The sequence below is a fragment of the Otolemur garnettii genome, unplaced genomic scaffold, assembly GCF_000181295.1.
Source record: "Otolemur garnettii isolate 467f Iridium unplaced genomic scaffold, OtoGar3 scaffold00150, whole genome shotgun sequence".
Classification (NCBI taxonomy): domain Eukaryota; kingdom Metazoa; phylum Chordata; class Mammalia; order Primates; family Galagidae; genus Otolemur; species Otolemur garnettii.
Window position 1 is genome coordinate 368,118 of NW_003852545.1, and position 8,505 is coordinate 376,622.

General features: G+C 36.5%; 1 pseudogene; it reads left to right on the plus strand.

Annotated features, from left to right (window-relative positions):
* The first annotated feature begins 3,737 nt into the window (after positions 1-3,737).
* On the plus strand, positions 3,738-3,858 carry LOC111728331 (annotated as a pseudogene).
* Positions 3,859-8,505: the final 4,647 nt, after the last annotated feature.

Sequence of the window (8,505 nt, forward strand, 5' to 3'; positions counted from 1 at the left end):
TATTTTCGTAGTTTGCCCACACCTCTCAACCCAAACTCGTTGTAATTATTTTTCTACTACTGGCCTTTCTTCATTTATTTTTCATTACCTGTCTGATCCTAGGAGGCTTTTAAATTTGCCAGCTGCAATTAATCTAATTCTGAAGCATCTACTAAGTATAGGTTTGCACGTGACTGGTGAGGAAATATAAATGCCAGGAATAAGATCCTGAAAGAAACTCTGTCGCTATAGAAAACATAAAACTACATTTACATTTCAATACTCCATCCCCAGAGGTAACCTTCATTTCTCTTCCTTCAATATGTTGCTCATAAAGTATGCATTTCAATCAGGATATTAGATGATGTTACCATACATAATTCAGGTCAGTAATCCACTGTACAGCATTTACTATAAGAAGAAAACTAATAAAATATGTGGAATGATCATTTACATTTTGGGTAGCAGAAGAGCTTTGGACAAATCATGCAATGATGCTTATTCTCTCCAGAATGACACTGTGTGTCTCAAAGGAAGCCATTGCTTCTCGGGCGTATAATCTTTCCAATAGATTTGGTTTTCTGGTGAGGCAAAGGAAGGCAAAGAATTCTTGGGAATGTGTATTACCTGATATATATGCCTCTTACAGTTGGACAGTTACACCAGGACACTCTAGGTAACCCAAATCCAAAGGTTATAAATGACAAGTTTGCTATAATCTGAGTGTGACCTCTAATATGTATGTGTTAGAAATCAATCCTGAAAGCAACAGTGTTAGGAGATGGTGCCTTTGGAGGTGTTTAAGTCCTGAGAGCAGGACTTTTTAATACCATCATAAAAAAGGCTTGTGGGAAAAGGTCTACCCTCTCTTGCTATTCTACTTTCTGCCATGTGTGAGTGCAGCAAGAATATTCTCCCCAGATCTCACCACTTTGATTTTAGACTTCCAGAACTATGGGAAAGTTCATTTCTATTCTTTATAAATTTCCCAGACTTTTGAAGTCATTCAAAAGTCAGGTACTGGAGAGGCTGAGGTAGGAGGATTACATGAGCCCAGGAGTCTGAGGCTGTCATGAGCTATGATTGCACCACTGCACTCTAGCCAGGGCAAGAAAGCAAAACCATGTCTCAAATAAATAAATAAATAAATAGGCAATCTAGGTGCTTTTATATGTGGAAATAAGAACAGAACATAAATCAATAGCTAACTTCTTTTAGAGATAAAAGCTTATTTTGCAGCTGAGACTGCAAATGTCTGCCACCATGCCTTTTTTTTCCCTCTCTCTCTTTTATTTGGTATTTGGTTATTTGTTGTTGTTGTTGTTGCTGTTTGTTTGTTTTTTTGAGACAGAGTTCTGTTGGTAGAATGCCGTGACATTTTAGCTCACAGCAACCTCAAACTCTTGGATTTTAAGTGATTCTTCTGCCTCAGCCTCCCAGGTAGCTGGGACTAGAGGCACCTACCCCAGTTCCCAGCTATTTTTTTTTTTCGAGATGGGGGTCTCCCACTTGCTCAAGTTGGTCTCCAACTTGTGAGCTCAGGCAATCCACCTGCATCAGCCTCCCAAGTGCTGGTATTTCAGGAGTGAGCCACCACACCTGGCTTATTTGGTTGTTGTTGTTTTGTTTTGTTTTGTATGTTGTAGAAATGAAAGTCTCACTATTGCCCAGGCTGGTCTTGAACTCCTCCTGGCCTCCCACTTCAGCTTCCCTAATTGCTGCTATTACAGGTATGAACCAGTACACTCAGCTAAATTAGTTGGAGGCCAACTGCTAGCAATGAGCATTTCTAAGAATAAATTGTTACTTAAATAATGTGTATCAATGCAATAGGTATGTTTTTCTTGAATTTGAAATATATTCTCCTGCCCATTATATAAATTCTAGAAATAAAAATTCATGTTCAATTAGATAATATTCTAAAGGGGGGGGGGGACATGTAAACAATACTAACAAAAAAGCCTGAAGCAGTATCTATGGAAATATATATACCTACTGTTAGTAGTGCTAAGCTTTTAGCCTAGCCTGCAAACTATGATTATGAAGGTATCCTGTAAATCTTTAAAAAAAAATGTTTTGGGGAGGCTCCTGTGACTCAAAGGAGTAGGGTGCTGGCCCCATATTCTGGAGGTGGAGGGTTCAAATCCAGCCCCGGCCAAAAAAAAAAAATGTATTGTGTGGATCAGCAGTCTATACCGTGACATATGTGGCATACAGACGCAAAAATAGGCTAATGCCTATTAATTGTAAACTGAGGAAGAAAATTTATTTTAAGTGATAGCAATATTAAAATTCATTTATGCCTAATAAACATCATGTCTTAATGTACATAAAATCTTTTCTGTTGGTGAAAAGGGGTCATAGAAATATGCTTTCAGCAGTTGAGGTAATAATTAAAAAAACATCTCAAAGGAGACCTCAAAGAAAATTCCATAAAAGAATTTTAAAAGAGATCTATTTTTTTTCTCCCTGAAACTCCATTTCTATTCCCATTCATTACATGAATTATCTCTTTCTATGATATTTTCTGTGGCATCCAATGGAATGGAATAGTCTAGCAAACTTGGTTCAAAAGCTGCAGATGCTGGCATGGATATGGACAGAAGGGAACACTTCGACTTATTGGTGGGAATTGCAAACTAAGATAGGAAAGAAGTATGGAGAATCCTCGAAGATCTAAAAGTAGACATTCCTTTCAATTGCACAATCCCATTACTAGGTATCTCTCCAGAAATTTTAAAATAATCATTTTAGCATAAGGACGTTTGCACTAGAATGTTTATCACAGCTTAATTCACAATCGCCAAGATGGAGAAAAACCCATGTGCCCATCAACTCATTGAAATATTAATAATCTGTGGTATATGTATACTGTGGAATACAATTCAGCCATAAAAAAAGATGGAAACTTTACACTTTTTGTATTTACCTGGATGGACTTGAATAACATTCTCCTTAGTATCACAAGAATGCAAAAGCAAGTATCCAATGTACTCAATACTGATATGAAACTAGTAGATGACCACCTACACACCTATAGGAGAGAAAAACACCATTAAACTCAAGTGGGAGGTAGGTGGGAGAGGAAAAAGAAATCCATTAGTTTGAGCAACATGTTTAGATCAACATTTAGTAGGACTCTTTTTGTTTTTTTTCTGAGTAGATGCCTAGTAATGAGACAGCATTAAGTAGGATTCTAATAGTTAAAACAACTGACTGATTTGGACAGGTAGACTGTTAATACAAACAAGAAAGATAAGCTCATTAAGAATGTGGTAATTGGTTGAAAAATATGTGGGTACCAGCAAGGTAGGAAAAAAAGGAAAATAAACTATTATCAGAGAAACTTGAGAAATTAATTTTCTCCAGGGATCTGTGTTATCTACTGGGTGATCCAAAAGTCACCTCTGGGGTTTCCATGCATGGGAAAGATGGGAAATTGTGGCTAGATGTATCTTTGATTACAAAACAGTCATTACAAAATATTCACAAAGCACTCTCTACAAACACCTCTTTGTTGAAGTTTGGGGTTACTGTTTTGTAGTTAAAGATATATTTAACTGTGGTATCCCATTTTTCCTGTGCATGGTGAGTTTGGGGGCACCTTTTGGGACACCCTGTAAATGGAGAGCAAACAAGAACTAGGAATTTGTAAATCTGATAAGCTAAGTATACATATTAGATAGAAAAAGTTATGAAACAAACAGCTAAAGAAAGCACCAACAAGAGTCTTTCCTTTAGAAATTATAAATGTGCATCGTGGCCAGAATCACACTTGACTACTAGTTATCAGTGTGCTAGAGTTTTCACAGAGTAACTGCTGGCCTTAGTCACTAGCTGTGGCCCTCAAGGCACAGTCAGTCACCAGGTTTGACATGCACCAATTGTTATACTCACTTATATCCACAAGTTAAGGAATAATATAACTGGTCTTTAGAAGCCCTCTATTAGAGGAATGTGTAGATTTTCCATAGATGTCAGGTAGCTTCACTTGTACTCTAACTTCCACAATGATTTACCCTGGTTCTATGAAATAAGGATACCTTTTTCTTCTTGATAATCTTTCTTTGTTTTTAAAGAGTTCTTTAATTCAACACGTGAATTGTGTGCCTGCTGTGTGATAGTCACTATTCTACACCAATGATAAATTTCTACTGCAATGGGAGATGACTATAAAAATGATAAACATAGCTTCTTAATTGGAGTGAGGTTGTAAGGGTAGTAATTAAAAAAAAGAAATTATGAATGTGGAAGAAAAATTATAATAGATGGAGTTAAACAGGCAGGGAAGACTTTATTCAAGCATATTGCATGAAGGACTCTACCTAACAAATGCAAATAATGTAATCTAGTTGTTTGCACATCACATTTACCTAAAATTAAAAAAAAAGAATATTGCAGGAGGAGAGAGCAATTGAACTCAACGCCACTGCGGGGGAGGGGATGAGGGATTTTAAATTTTGGAGTCAGCTAGTGAATAAGAACCTGAGAACTTGAGGTGAGCAGTCAGTCAGGTGTTAGATCCATTTGCTAATTACGGCAATTAAAAACTTAGGCCTCTACCCTCCACAGGGCCTGGGGCATTGGATAATAAGTCCCCAAACTGTTGCATTTTCAAAGGGCTGCCTTTCTGTTCTTGCAAAAAAAATTCCTAGCTTGTAAAACTTCCAAGTGATTTGGAGATTTACATCTCAACAGAGACAGAGGCAGAATTTACTTCCTCTGTTTTCTTTTGTAAACAAAAATACTTTTCCCCCCTATGGAAAATTTCCTAAAGTAAATGCTCTAAGAGAAAGGAGATCAGAGACATGAGACCAAGAAGGAGCCTGTCTAAAGATAAGCAAGTTGACATGAATGTTACAGCCATCTTGACCTTTCAAAGCCCAAAGAACAAGGAACAGGTGATAAGAAGAACAATTGATAAAAAAATTTGGCAAATTGAAGTGTCTACAGCATTTAGGTGTAAAGCATTTACTCCAAACTCATTACCACCGCCTCAGAAGCAGGAAAAAAATAGTAAACAAAGGAAATCAAAGAAGCCTGCACTCACAGGTAGCTTCAAATAAAAAGTGGGTGGCCACCTACTTTGATTTAAGAAATTCTGGGCAAGTTGCCCTTAACCAAGTATTCTCTTCCCTGTAACGCCCACTTAGTTTATTTAGTACTTTGTATTAAAGCTGTAAAAACTCTACTCGAATGTAAATGTCATCCTCACGTTGGCTTTTCAGATGTCAAATAAGTTTATCAGCACAAATAAGTTTATCAGACTGAAAGCAGAATTAATTGTATGTTTTGGGGAAAAAGCAAAACCATTTTTTTTATCTCTGTAATTATATCTCTGCTCCCGAGTGCAGGGTTTGTACCTAGTCCAGCCAGATGAACACCTGAGGAGCCTGAGGGAAATGCAGAACCCCACGGCCCCTCGTCCTAGCAGTAGGATTCAGAACCTGCGTTTTAACAGTATATCATGTGTTTTCATTGTCCTTTATAATTACTGCAGCTCTGTTCTCATCACCATTTCAGCTGAGAATCTGTTTGCATAGTTCCACTACTTTTCCAATTTCTAATCTCTTTTCTACCTATCTTCTCTCTCTCCCGGTTCAAATAATCCACTTCTAATCACATGACCCCCCACCCCCACTTCCCTATAAAACACCTTGTCATTGTCTTTTCTTGTAATCCCTTCTCCCCGCATCTGTTTTAATACCTGTTGATCTATATATTTACTTTTCTGTTCTTCAAACACATTGTCATTCTTTCAGTTACTCTTTTTGCTCTGATCCCTTTTTCTTTTCTTTCTTTCTTTTTTTTTGCAGTTTTTTTTGGCCAGGGCTGGATTTCAACCTGCCACCTCTGGTACTTGGGGCCAGTGCCACACTCCTTGAGCCACAGGCACTGCCCCCTGATCCCTCTTTCTTCAGAGAAAGAGGATGCTGTTTCCTAAGCTTGGACATCTCTCCCTATATCATCTTGGACATCTCTTCCTATATCATCTTGTATTTATCCTTCCAGTCTCAACATAAGCCTAAATTCTATGAGCAAACTTCTCAAACACAGAATTGATCAGGTTTTTCTGTTAAATGTTTTCACCCTGATAAACACTATTTTGTTCTCTTTTTAAAAATTTTTTACATAAATTTGATAATGAAAACATTGATTTAAAATTGAGATGTCCCTGGTAAATTTTATTCTTATTTTAAATGCAAGAAATCATACATATGGTTTTAGATTTTTAAACTTTAAAAAATATTTTGACCTGGTTACTTGCACCCTCATATTAACCTGAAATAAATCTACTTAAAATTAAAAAATAAAATAAAATAAATATGATCTTAATCATTTTAGAAATATTCATCAGTACTTTCTCTATTATTGACTGTATTTATCAAGTATAGTTGTTGATTTTTTTCTTTTTTTTATTAAATGATAGCTGTGTACATTAATGCAAACATGGGGTACAGTGTAGTGTTTTCATATACAATTTGAAATATTTTCATCAAACTGGTTAACATAGACTTTGTGTCATTTACTCAGTTATTGTGTTAAAACATTTATACTCTAGTTCTAGAAAAGTTCACTTGTACCCTTGTTAGATAGACCATATAGGTGATCTTTCCAGTCACCCTACTGATACCGGAAATGTGGCGCCCCAGCCAGCTCAGCCGAGAGGGGATTGGGGACCTGCCACCTCTGTCTTGGTGGCAGCAGCCGGCAGAGGAACCGGCAGATTGGAGCAAGCGGATAGGAGCTTCCCTCCCCCAACAGAGGCTCCAGTAGCCAAAAGAACCAAACACGTGTGACATGTAGAGAAAGACACTGGCACCATGCTGTCTCCTCATGTGGACTTCTGGTGATTCCTCCAGTGCAGCCCTGATTGGTCCGTTTTCAAAACCTATTCACAATTAGTCTATTTTTAAGCCCCAAAAGCTCATTGGACAACTGCCCCTATATAAGCCAGAGACCCTGAGCACAGATTTGGGCAGATCTCAGGAGAAGAGCAAAGAGGTCTGGCTCTGTAACACTTGTATCCTGCTTTATGAGATTTGCCCCTTTATAAGAGCTGTAAACACTCACAAGGGGGTTCACCCCTTTGTAAGAGCTGTAAACACAAAGAGTTATGCTCCTTTATAAGAGCTGTAACACTCGTATTATAAAACCTATCTTACTGCTAATTCTACTCTACAAGGAGGTTTGGCTTGTTATAAGAGCTATAACACTTATACCTGTTGAATAAAACCTATCCTGTGGTCCCTCGCTTCATTCTTCAAACCGCCGAGACCAAGAGCCTGGAAATTCAGTATCAAAAATCTGGTATCACTACCACCACCCATCAATAGTTGTTGATTTTGACCAGCTGCCTTTTCAGCATTTATAGGGATGATAACATGACTTTTTTTTTCTCCTAATTTGATGTTCTTATATGAAAATTTCTGGCATTGATACATCTTATGGAATATCAAAATACTCTTTTGAGAGGCAGAATCATTTTGGCAATCTTTTTGTGGTTTTCCCTTTTTATTTGTTGAGATCAACAAATAAATTTAGAATGTTTTTATCTTTTATGCCATGGTATAGTTTTGCTGAAAGGAAGTTATCAATTAGAGGTTTGTCAGAATTCATCTATGGTAGAATTCATTACTAATGTTTAATAGTTATTAATCTATGTATTTACTTTTACAATGAGGAGTGTAGCACTTAAAAATTCTTGTACTTCTGTGGAAATTAGTTAAACTCTGTATTTCTTCTGAAATACATTTTAACAATCATTCTTTTTTCTTTTATTGTTTGGGATTCATTGAGGGTGCAAAGACTTAGTTTATACTGATTACATTTGTTATGTAAAGTCTCTGTTGTAATTGTGTGCCGCCCCCAAGTGTGTGCCATACATTGTGACCCCCTATTTCCCTCTCTTCTCCCCTCTCCCCATCCCTCATTCTTCCTATTCCTCACCTTATATTAGATCATGTATTGCAGTGGTTCTCAACCTTTCTAAAGCCACAAACCTTTAATACAGTCCAAAGGGGTTGCGACCCACAGGTTGAGAACTGCTGATCTATTGCCTTCATATTACAATTGAGTACATTGGATTCTTGCTTCTCTATTCTTGTGACGCTTTGCAATGTAGTATCTGCTCTTATTATTTTAACAATCATTCCTATCCTATAATAGTGCCCATTTAGTCTAGGCTTTAGAAATTTTTTGAATATTATCAGGCAAAATATTTTCTTGGTTTGTGAAATTTCCTTTTATTCTATGATTTTTCTCCTTTTAACATTTTTATTCTGTATCTTAGACATGCTTTCTTTTTTCTTATATTAAATAGTAGTGAATCTTTTTTATGTTCTTTTTTCAAAGAACCAGCTTACAAATTTGTACTAATTCTTCTATGTTCTCTAATTCACTTAATATTGATTTCATAACTAAGTCCTTCTGCTTTATTTTGGTTTAAATTATTATCATCCTTTTTTAATAATATTGAATTCTTTTATTTTTAAATCAAAATGTTCTTAAAGATTTGATTTTTTT